The sequence below is a fragment of the Protomyctophum parallelum genome (assembly GCF_964188405.1).
Source record: "Protomyctophum parallelum genome assembly, chromosome: 19".
NCBI classification, from domain to species: domain Eukaryota; kingdom Metazoa; phylum Chordata; class Actinopteri; order Myctophiformes; family Myctophidae; genus Protomyctophum; species Protomyctophum parallelum.
The window spans coordinates 2,187,071-2,199,125 of NC_139717.1; the positions used below are offsets into that span (position 1 = coordinate 2,187,071).

A 12,055-nucleotide genomic window follows, 5' to 3' on the forward strand; every position below is an offset into this window, starting at 1 on the left:
AACTACCAATGGATGGACACTGAGAACTTCCAGCTGCCAGCAGATGACCGCCAGGGACTTCAACACATCTACGGATGTGAGTGGAAATGGTTAAACAACACGTGATATATAATAATACTTCACTGCAGTTGAAGCCAGATCAACTTGGATTGTAGCTTTGCAGCTGCAGTTGAAGCCAGATCAACTTGGATTGTAGCTTTGCAGCTGCAGTTTAATCCAGATCAACATGGATTGTAGCTTTGCAGCAGCAGGTGAATCCAGATCAACATGGATTGTAGCTTTGCAGCAGCAGGTGAATCCAGATCAACATGGATTGTAGCTTTGCAGCTGCAGTTGAATCCAGATCAACATGGATTGTAGCTTTGCAGCTCAAGTTGAATCCAGACCAACATAGATTGTAGCTGCTGCTAAAAGCTATGAAGGTACAAATGTGGGGTGTATCTTTTGGGGCGTATATACGTTGGTCAGACTGTCCGACAACATGCGTGGCCGTTAAAGCAAACTGTTAATTAATATTTCAATCAATCAATCACAATAATCACCCTGCCATGGCTCCCAAGATACATACCTGGCCTTTAAGACAGTCAGGGTTAGGGTAGGGTTTTGGGTGAGGTGTCAGACTAAACACATGCACCCTTATCGTTGTACCTTCATGTCACACAGGTGACCTGAAATTAAATCCATTTCATGTGTTATTGTAGCAAACACTTTATGATGATTTGAGGGTTCCATTATTTTATGTAATTCAACAAGAAAAACCTGGGATTGTGGCCAGATGTAATTTCCTGGGGTCTAGTATGACTATAGTAAAAAAAACAAAAAAACAATCGCTATAAAATTTTGTAAAAGAAAATACATATTCGAACATGGGGGTACCATGTTCGAATGTCCCCGCCCCCTGTGAAAAATAGCTAAAATCGCTAAAATGAAAGAAAGCAGCAAATGAATCATCTTTTACTTTCTCTAATAACAACCTAAAACACGAACCGTGGTTGAAAAAAAACTAAAGTTGTCCTTTAAGTCTTTTCTGATTTTCCAAACCACGCTAATTAGTCCAGCAGATGAAGTCAATATTTCAGAAGAATTGGCATTTGGCATTAATAATGCCTAGGTCCAACTTTACATCACATCACATCAAATGAAAGGTTTTTCAGTGCAGAGCTTGAACGTCTGAACAGAGTATAATGATTTTATGACAAATTCAATGGTGCCAAAATAAATTCAATATGGCTTCTAGTTTTCAAGATGGCATCCATTTTCAACAAACATTATGTTGCTGCATAACCCCAGGCTGCGGTGTCGCTAAGTAGAGATGTTTTCTAACTCACTCTTATATCAGTCACAGCTGTGTTTAGTATCACCTTCTGGTCTCTGTTTGCAGATAATTCAGTCACAAACAACCTGACCCTGGATGATGTTTCATTCCTGCCTCTCATACTCCAAGAACGGATGATTAAAGCACCTGTAGCTGCTTACACATTTATTCAAGTTTCATGTAGAACGTAGCATGTTACAATCTGTCAGCTCCACTGCACTGGTGGTGACTCACACTGAAATCGGTCCGTGTAGAAACAAGGTAACAAAACCTAACAATCCTATTGTTACAGATGTCCAGAAGCCCAACTGCGACGCCCTGACCCTGGCCCAGCTGTTGAATGAGATTACGGAACTAAAACATGAGAAGCGAAACATGAATGCAGAGATTACTGAACTAAAACATGAGAAGAGCAACCTGACCCAGGAGAACACCCGACTGACGGCTCATATTGACATCCTGCTGATGGAGAGGACGCTGACATGCCCGACACCACCACCAGGTGAGAGATGTTGCAAAACATTTAGAATAAATATTCAATATTGTGTATTATTACTATTTCTATTACTTTTATCAGGGATTTAGAGGTAGAAAATCTGACTAAAATCACTACTGGACTATGACAACTAAATAAATAATAATAATGATAATTATTATTATTATTATAATGATATTTGAACTGGGGACCCCACCAAATAATGGTATTTGAACTGGAGACACCCCAAAATAATGGTATTTTAACTGGGGACCCCCCCCCCCCCCCCAAATAATGGTATTTGGGGGGGGGGGGACCCTCTATATTTCATGCTTGTCAGATCATGTCTTTCGGAGACACAGCTTGGTAATGGGCCTCTCCAATGATCCATTCTGTGTCTTCACTTTGACACGGCGTACATGTCCCCATTTGTCGGGAAAGGTTTCCATGATGCGGCCCATATGGGCCAGTAGTTGCGAGGTGAGTTTTCATCGATAATGAGCACTAAGTCTCCAGGCTTTAGATTTCCCTTCACCTCGTTCCACTTTTGTCTCTCCTGCATCAAAGGAAGGTATTCACGTGTCCAACGTTTCCAGAAGAGGTCTGATATATATTGGACCTGTTTCCATCTTCGTCTGGAATAGCCGTCATGCTCCCCGAACAGTCCAGGTGGAAGAATGGGCATTCCTTTAATTTGAAGCAGGTGGTTAGGTGTTAATGGCTCGGGGTCTTTTGCATCCTCGGATACAGTCGTGATAGGGCGATCGTTCATGATGGCCTCCACCTCGCATAAAGCTGTTTGGAGGCACTCATCGTCCAGGGTTTTTTCCTTTGTGATTGAGTAGAGGATCTTTTTGATGACGTGGATGAGGCGCTCCCATATGCCTCCATGATGAGGACCGTAGGGTGGGTTGAATGTCCACTTCATACCTTCAGCTTGAACCGAATGCTGGATCTTTTGAAGGTTTAGGTGGTCGAATGCCTCTCGAAGTGCTCGTTCGGCTCCAACAAAATTAGTTCCGTTGTCCAAAACAATTTCTCTCACTTGGCCTCTTCTGCAGATAAACCTTCGGAGTGCAGAAATACAGGAGTCTGTATCAAAGGTGTAGGCCATCTCCAGATGTATGGCTCTACTTGCAAGACACGTAAACAGAGCTCCATATGTGAATACCAGTGTACCGGTCGTCTTACAGGAAATAACCAGGTTGTGAAACAAAGTGATAAAATCACCTTGATGGTATCAGGCAATTACTCATCACTGACATTAATATGATGGTTTAACTATGGTTCTGTAGTACTGTAGCCATAAAGAGATGAATGTACTGTAAGGATGTGGGAAATGGGACTTGATAATCAGCAGTGCTTCAGGACAGAGAAGGTGGTATTGTGTGCGTGCGGCGTAGATGTGTGCGTGTGTTTAAAAAACCCACTTGTCCTAAGTTTTTTTTTGAGGGGTGCTCCTATGCACAGCTTTGTGTCTTTGTGCCTCATAATATGATGATTTGATTGGCCGAGCACAGAATGTGATGATGCATGATGATGTATGATGATAAGAGCGCCCCTCACTTCACACTAGTGTGATTATTTTCTCTGTCATAAACCACACAGCTAAACCAACGCCTACACTGGTATCAGACAGAACCAGTGTACTGGTATCTGACAGTGTGACTCTCACCTGTACTGTGGAAGACAGTACAGCTTCATGGAGCATCTACTGGTACAGAGAGTCTACACCAGTGAAGACAGGTGGATCAACCTACACATTCACTCCCTCCAGTGTCTCAGAGAGTGGACAATACCGATGTCGAGGAGGGAGAGGAGACCCAACATACTACACACATTACAGCTGCTCAGTTTATATCTCTGTCTCTGGTGAGTTATAAACACACTATTTCACAACTACATCCCACTTTATTCCACAATGTGTTGCTGTAGATTCATAACACATTATTGATCCATGCATGTGTTTGTGTAGAGAGACCTCCAGCTGTTCTGACCCTGCAACCCAACCCAGCATTTACTGGAGAGACTGTTACGTTCACATGTGACATGGGAGAAGGAAAGCTCTGGTCTTATACAATACACAAAGATGGTGCTAACATTAAAAGCTACTCTAGTCAGAATCCTTATGTATTTCAAACAACACCACCCAGCACAACGGACAGTGGTGAATACCAGTGTACCGGTCGTCTTACAGAGAATAACCTGGTTGTGAAAAGTGATAAAATCACCTTGATGGTATCAGGTAAGTCATCACTTACTCACTGACATTATGTTCATGATAATAACATGACATTAATATGATGGTTTAACTATGGTTCTGTAGTACTGTAACCATAAAGAGATGAATGTACTGTAAGGATGTGGGAAATGGGACTTGATAATCAGCATTGCTTCAGGGCAGAGGTGGGCATTATTGTGTGTGTGTGTGTGTGTGTGTGTGTGTGTGTGTGTGTGTGTGTGTGTGTGTGTGTGTGTGTGTGTGTGTGTGTGTGTGTGTGTGTGTGTGTGTGTGTGTGTGTGTGTGTGTGTGTGTGAGACAATATGACGTTTTATAGTACATCAAGCAAATTACTGTGGTATATGGTATTTCATATCTCTCTCTCTCTCTCTCTCTCTCTCTCTCTCTCTCTCTCTCATATTTAATTAAAATGTGCTTATATAAAAAACTATTTGAATTGAGGTGACTTACTTGATTGACATCAAAAGGGCCTGTCAGTTCAAACTCAGTAATTTTTTTTACAAATTAACATTAATTACAAAGAAAATACAAAGAAAAGCCTGGCCTCTATCCAAGTGCATTTGTCTTGGACAAATGTAACGCCACCTCTGCAATTCCAAAGGTACATGTTTAAGGGACATATTTAAATTATTTTCAGGGGTGGGATCTTGTTGAGCTGGTCATTTTGAATGTGCTCTCAAGTAAAATAAATAAATAAGTGTGGTCCTCCCCTGTACTACATCATTTGTCCTGTTTTTATTTCTTGGTGTAATGTTTTCTTTTTGGTGTAAGATGCTCTTTAATTCAAGCTTATGGGAGACTCAATATGTATTTACACACTTCTATCATGTCTCTTTCATTAATAACAGCTAAACCAACGCCTACACTGGCCCCAGACAGATCCAGTGTACTGGCATCAGACAGTGTGACTCTCACCTGTACTGTGGAAGACAGTATACCTCCATGGGACATCTCCTGGTACAGAGACAACCAAGAGTCTACACCAGTGAAGAGAGATGGATCAACCTACACATTCAGGCCCCGTGACCCAGAGATAATCTACTGGTGTCGAGGAGGGAGAGGAGACCCACCATACTACACACAGTACAGTAACCCGGTTCAGATCACTGTCTCTGGTGAGTTTCACACACACTATTTCAGGGCATAGCAGTCAGAGATGGGCAGTATTTGAAATACATGTATTTGAAATACGTTTTTGTAATTTGTATTTCGCTGGGATGGAAGAAATGAGATGTATTTTGTATTTAGATACATTTTTTTGACCCAGTATTTGTATTTTGTATCAAAATACATTTTCAATGTATTTTGCCCATCAGAGATGGGCAGTATTTGAAATACATGTATTTGAAATACGTATTTGAAATATTTTTTCTGTATTTTGTAATTTGTATTTTGCTGGGATGGAAGATGTATTTTGTATTTTGTATTTAGAAAATTATTTTGACCTAGTATTTGTATTTTGTATCAAAATACATTTTCAATGTATTTTGCCCATCTCTGATAGCAGTGGGCGTGCTTTTCTGGTTCCACTGAAAAAAATCGGCCATTCATTCTTTCTCAAAGAGACTTTGGTTTTGTCCGGGCAGGGCGGGGGCAGTACACACATCCAATCAGGATGTGCGTGCTGTTGGCCTGTTGTGTGTTTCCCCACTGTAGTGCGTACAGCATGTTACCGGGGTGGACCGGGGGGGTTTCCAAATCACTCAAATCACTGAATGCTCCTTTACAATAATTCATATAAATATTTTAGCAAATCTCTACGGGAAAAATGAATGGGTGATCTTTCAGTGGAACCAGAAAACCACGCCCACTGCTCTACTCTGTTCCACTATATTACACTGCATGGTCTTAATCAGAACACATTATTGATAATATTTATTATTATTATTATTATTATTATTATTATTATTATTATTATTATTATTATTATTATTATTATTATTATTATTATTATTATAACACATTATTGATCCATGTGTTTGTGTAGAGAGACCTCCAGCTGTTCTGACCCTGCAACCCAACCCAGCATTTACTGGAGAGACTGTTACGTTCACATGTGACATGAGAGAAGGAAAGCGCTGGTCTTATACAATACACAAAGATGGTGCTAACATTAAAAGCTACTCTGGTCAGAATCCTTATGTATTTCAAACAACACCACCCAGCACAACGGACAGTGGTGAATACCAGTGTACCGGTCGTCTTACAGAGAATAACCTGGTTGTGAAAAGTGATAAATTCACCTTGATGGTATCAGGTAAGTCATCACTTACTCACTGACATTATGTTCATGATAATAACATGACATTAATATGATGGTTTAACTATGGTTCTGTAGTACTGTAGCCATAAAGAGATGAATGTAAGGATGTGGGAAATAGGATTTGATAGTCAGCAGCGTGCGTGTGTGTGTGTGTGTGTGTGTGTGTGTGTGTGTGTGTGTGTGTGTGTGTGTGTGTGTGTGTGTGTGTGTGTGTGTGTGTGTGTGTGTGTGTGTGTGTGTGTATATATGTGTGTATGTGTGTGTGTCTGTGTTTAAAAAAAACACTTGTCCTAAGTTTTTATTTATTTATGAAATAAAACGTATTCATTTTTTCACAGCTTTGTGTCTTTGTACCACAGAATATGATGATGATGATGATGTAATGTATGATGATAAGAGCCTCACTTCACACGAGTGTCGTTTTCTTTCTCTGTCATAAACCACACAGCTAAACCAACGTCTACACTGGTATCAGACAGAACCAGTGTACTGGTATCTGACAGTGTGACTCTCACCTGTACTGTGGAAGACAGTACAGCTTCATGGAGCATCTACTGGTACAGAGAGTCTACACCAGTGAAGACAGGTGGATCAACCTACACATTCACTCCCTCCAGTGTCTCAGAGAGTGGACAATACCGGTGTCGAGGAGGGAGAGGAGACCCAACATACTACACACATTACAGCAGCTCAGTTTATATCTCTGTCTCTGGTGAGTTATAAACACACTATTTCACAACTACATCCCACTTTATTCCACAATGTGTTGCTGTAGATTCATAACACATTATTATTATTTTTTTTTAAGATATTTTTTTGCGGCTTACGCCTTTATTGATTTTTTAAGGGATAGAAAGTAGGCTGACAGGAAACGGGAGAGAGATGGGGGGATGACATGCGGTAAAGGCCGTGTCGGGTCCGGGAGTCGAACCCGCGGCACACCGCGACTGGATCACCAGTCCGGTGCCCAGACCGTTACGCTACGGCCTGGGCCCATAACACATTATTGATCCATGCATGTGTTTGTGTAGAGAGACCTCCAGCTGTTCTGACCCTGCAACCCAACCCAGCATTTACTGGAGAGACTGTTACGTTCACATGTGAAAAAAAGCTCTGGTCTTATACAATACACAAAGATGGTGCTAACATTAAAAGCTACTCTGGTCAGAATCCTTATGTATTTCAAACAACACCACCCAGCACAACGGACAGTGAATACCAGTGTACCGGTCGTCTTACAGGGAATAACCTGGTTGAGAAACAAAGTGATAAATTCACCTTGATGGTATCAGGTAAGTCACCACTTACTCACTGACATTATGTTCATGATAATAACATGACATTAATATGATGGTTTAACTATGGTTCTGTAGTACTGTAGCCATAAAGAGATGAATGTAAGGATGTGGGAAATAGGACTTGATAGTCAGCAGCGCGCGTGTGTGTGTGTGTGTGTGTGTGTGTGTGTGTGTGTGTGTGTGTGTGTGTGTGTGTGTGTGTGTGTGTGTGTGTGTGTGTGTGTGTGTGTGTGTGTGTGTGTGTGTGTGTGTGTGTGTGTGTGTGTGTGTGTGTGTGTGTGTGTGTGTGTGTGTGTATATAATAATAATAATAATAAACTTTATTTGTATAGCACTTTTCATACATAAATGCAGCTCAAAGTGCTTCACAGGGCAGGACACAAATAAAATACAATAAAACACAAGTACTTAAAAAAGATAAAACAATAGCAGAGAACAAAACTGAATATAAGAGCATAAGATAAATAAAAACACATAAAAATAAATAAAAAATAAAAATAAAACTCAACTAAAAGCAAGGGTGAAGAGGTGAGTCTTGAGTTGAGATTTAAAAATGTCTACAGAAGGTGCGTGTCTGAGCTCGAATGGAAGTTTATTCCAGGCTGTTGGGCCATAGAAGCAAAAAGCTGCCTCACCATACTTTTTTGTGCGCATTCTTTTAGGCACTTCAAGTAGGCCAGCATTGGAGGACCTGAGGGGGCGGCTAGGGACATATCTAGGTAGGCAGTCACAGAGGTACGGAGGTGCGAGACCATTGAGAGCTTTATAGACAAGTAACAGAATTTTAAAGTCGATCCTAAAAACAACCGGAAGCCAGTGAAGTGATGCCAGAACTGGAGTAATATGTTCTCTCATCTTAGTTCTAGTTAAGACTCTAGCTGCTGCATTTTGGACAAGTTGTAATCTGTCAGTCGTTTTCTTAGGGAGTCCTGAAAAAAGTCCATTGCAATAGTCAAGCCGAGAAAAAACAAAGGCATGGATTAACGTTTTTGCATCGTCCAAGGACAAATAGGCTCTGATTCGTGCAATATTTCTAAGGTGAAAAAAGGCAATCTTGGTAACATGATTAATGTGTGAATTAAAATTCAATTCAGAATCAATGATAACCCCCAGGTTCTTTACCGTACCGTTACTTTCTACAGTCATGTTGCCAAGTCTGCTAATTATTGATTCTTTTTGCTCGCTAGAACCGATTATAAGAACTTCTGTCTTATCCTCATTTAGCTTGAGAAAGTTCTCACTCATCCAACATTTGATGCTAGACAGACAGGTCAACAGCGGGTCTAAAGCACAGGGATCATCAGGGGCCACAGAAAGATAAAGCTGGGTATCATCAGCATAGAAATGAACATTGACTCCGTGATTGGAAATGAGTTCACCCAATGGCAAAATGTATAAGGAGAACAGCAGAGGACCAAGAATCGAGCCTTGTGGGACACCAGAGCTGATGTTGTGTTTGTCTGAGTCAAACTCGGCTAGATTGACAAAGTAACTTCTGTTTGAAAGGTAGGAGGAGAACCAGGACAGGGCCGTACCAGACAGGCCTATCCAGTGCTCCAGACGCTGTATTAAAATTGAATGGTCAATCGTGTCAAATGCAGCCGTTAAATCTAGAAGTAAGAGAACGGATACATGTTTCTTGTCAGCAGACACCCTAAGATCATTCATTACTTTTACCAGTGCAGTTTCTGTGCTGTGATTTTTTCTGAAGCCAGATTGGAATTTGTTGTGCACATTATTGTTCTGTATAAATAAATCCAATTGATGAGAGATGCATTTTTCTAAAACCTTGCCCAGAAAGGGAAGATTTGAAATGGGACGATAGTTACCTAAAACAGAGGGATCCAGGTTGTGTTTTTTGAGAAGGGGCCTAACCACGGCCGTCTTCAGTGAATCTGGGAAGACGCCAGTTAGTAGAGAGCTGTTTACAATTTTTAGGATGTCTCCAATCACACTGTCTAAGACCTCTTTGAGAAAGGTGGTGGGAATTGTATCCACTGAACAGGAGGAAGATGTCATCTGTGATATGGTTTTGCGGAGTTCGTCTTCATCAATTGCGCAAAACGATAATAGGCTCCCCCTGGAGAGATCTACCCTGGGACCATGAGCTGCTGTTTGAAGGTTTGCGCTAGCAGCAGCACCATTCATAATATCAGCTCTAATGTTAAAGATTTTGTTATCAAAAAAGCATGCAAACTCATTACACTTAGCTTTAGAGGCCGGGAATGACTGTTTGTAGGACTGGGGGGGGTTTAAAAGTCGATCAATGGTAGAGAAAAGGACTCTGGCATTATTCTTGTTCTCATTAATAATGCCAGAGAAATATGCCTGCCTTGCTAGACGTAAGGCTTTGTTATAGGCGACTGTTGACTTTTTAAGAATCTCTAAGTGGATGGTGAGTTTATGTTTTCTCCAAGTTCGCTCAGCTCTACGACATTCTTGCTTCAGTGAGCGTGTATGCTCATTTAACCAGGGCGTTACTCTGGTGTTATGTTTCTTTTTTGTTTTAAAAGGAGCCACTATATCAAGGGCTGACTCTAGTTTAAGATTAAAAATTTGAACCATATCATTTACTGGGGGAGTATCGGGCAGGGGAGGGCCCAGATGACGAGAGAACTCATCGGCTGCAGAAGAGCTAAAAAAACGCTTTGTCATGGTATATTCAGTGTTATTTTTCTCAACATCAGGGACAGCCATACTGAAACACAGCAAAAGGTGGTCCGATAGCTCAGGCCTCTCGATCATATCGTTAATAGTGATGGTTAGACCTCTAGTGATCACCAAGTCCAGGGTGTGGCCATGTTTATGGGTTGGCCCCACAATGTGTTGAGCGAAATCAAATGAATGTAATAGATCTAGGAAGCCCTTGGCTACAGGATCCGACGCAGTGTCCATGTGCAGGTTGCAATCTCCGGTAATCAGAGTTCTGTCATGATATGTGTGTATGTGTGTGTGTCTGTGTTTAAAAAAAACACTTGTCCTAAGTTTTTATTTATTTATGAAATAAAACGTATTCATTTTTTCACAGCTTTGTGTCTTTGTACCACAGAATGTGATGATGATGATGATGTAATGTATGATGATAAGAGCCTCACTTCACACGAGTGTCGTTTTCTTTCTCTGTCATAAACCACACAGCTAAACCAACGCCTACACTGGTATCAGACAGAACCAGTGTACTGGTATCTGACAGTGTGACTCTCACCTGTACTGTGGAAGACAGTACAGCTTCATGGAGCATCTACTGGTACAGAGAGTCTACACCAGTGAAGACAGGTGGATCAACCTACACATTCACTCCCTCCAGTGTCTCAGAGAGTGGACAATACCGGTGTCGAGGAGGGAGAGGAGACCCAACATACTACACACATTACAGCAGCTCAGTTTATATCTCTGTCTCTGGTGAGTTATAAACACACTATTTCACAACTACATCCCACTTTATTCCACAATGTGTTGCTGTAGATTCATAACACATTATTGATCCATGCATGTGTTTGTGTAGAGAGACCTCCAGCTGTTCTGACCGTACAACCCAACCCAGCATTTACTGGAGAGACTGTTACGTTCACATGTGACATGGGAGAAGGAAAGCTCTGGTCTTATACAATACACAAAGATGGTGCTAACATTAAAAGCTACTCTGGTCAGAATCCTTATGTATTTCAAACAACGCCACCCAGCACAACGGACAGTGGTGAATACCAGTGTACCGGTCGTCTTACAGGGAATAACCTGGTTGTGAAACAAAGTGATAAATTCACCTTGATGGTATCAGGTAAGTCATCACTTACTCACTGACATTATGTTCATGATAATAACATGACATTAATATGATGGTTTAACTATGGTTCTGTAGTACTGTAGCCATAAAGAGATGAATGTAAGGATGTGGGAAATAGGACTTGATAGTCAGCAGCGCGTGTGTGTGTGTGTGTGTGTGTGTGTGTGTGTGTGTGTGTGTGTGTGTGTGTGTGTGTGTGTGTGTGTGTGTGTGTGTGTGTGTGTGTGTGTGTGTGTGTGTGTGTGTGTGTGTGTGTGTGTGTGTGTGTGTGTGTGTCTGTGTTTAAAAAAAACACTTGTTTTAAGTTTTTATTTATTTATGAAATAAAACGTATTCATTTTTTCACAGCTTTGTGTCTTTGTACCACGGAATGTGATGATGATGATGTAATGTATGATGATAAGAGCCTCACTTCACACGAGTGTCGTTTTCTTTCTCTGTCATAAACCACACAGCTAAACCAACGTCTACACTGGTATCAGACAGAACCAGTGTACTGGTATCTGACAGTGTGACTCTCACCTGTACTGTGGAAGACAGTACAGCTTCATGGAGCATCTACTGGTACAGAGAGTCTACACCAGTGAAGACAGGTGGATCAACCTACACATTCACTCCCTCCAGTGTCTCAGAGAGTGGACAATACCGGTGTCGAGGAGGGAGAGGAGACCCAACATA

At 41.3% G+C, this 12,055-nt stretch overlaps 1 long non-coding RNA gene across 1 annotated transcript; it reads left to right on the forward strand.

The window, feature by feature from the left end:
• Nucleotides 1-3,831: 3,831 nt before the first annotated feature.
• On the forward strand, nucleotides 3,832-6,189 carry LOC310876541. The gene is made up of 3 exons (XR_014570730.1): nucleotides 3,832-4,035; nucleotides 4,881-5,147; nucleotides 6,020-6,189. It is a non-coding gene; the product is annotated as an uncharacterized lncRNA (long non-coding RNA).
• Nucleotides 6,190-12,055: the final 5,866 nt, after the last annotated feature.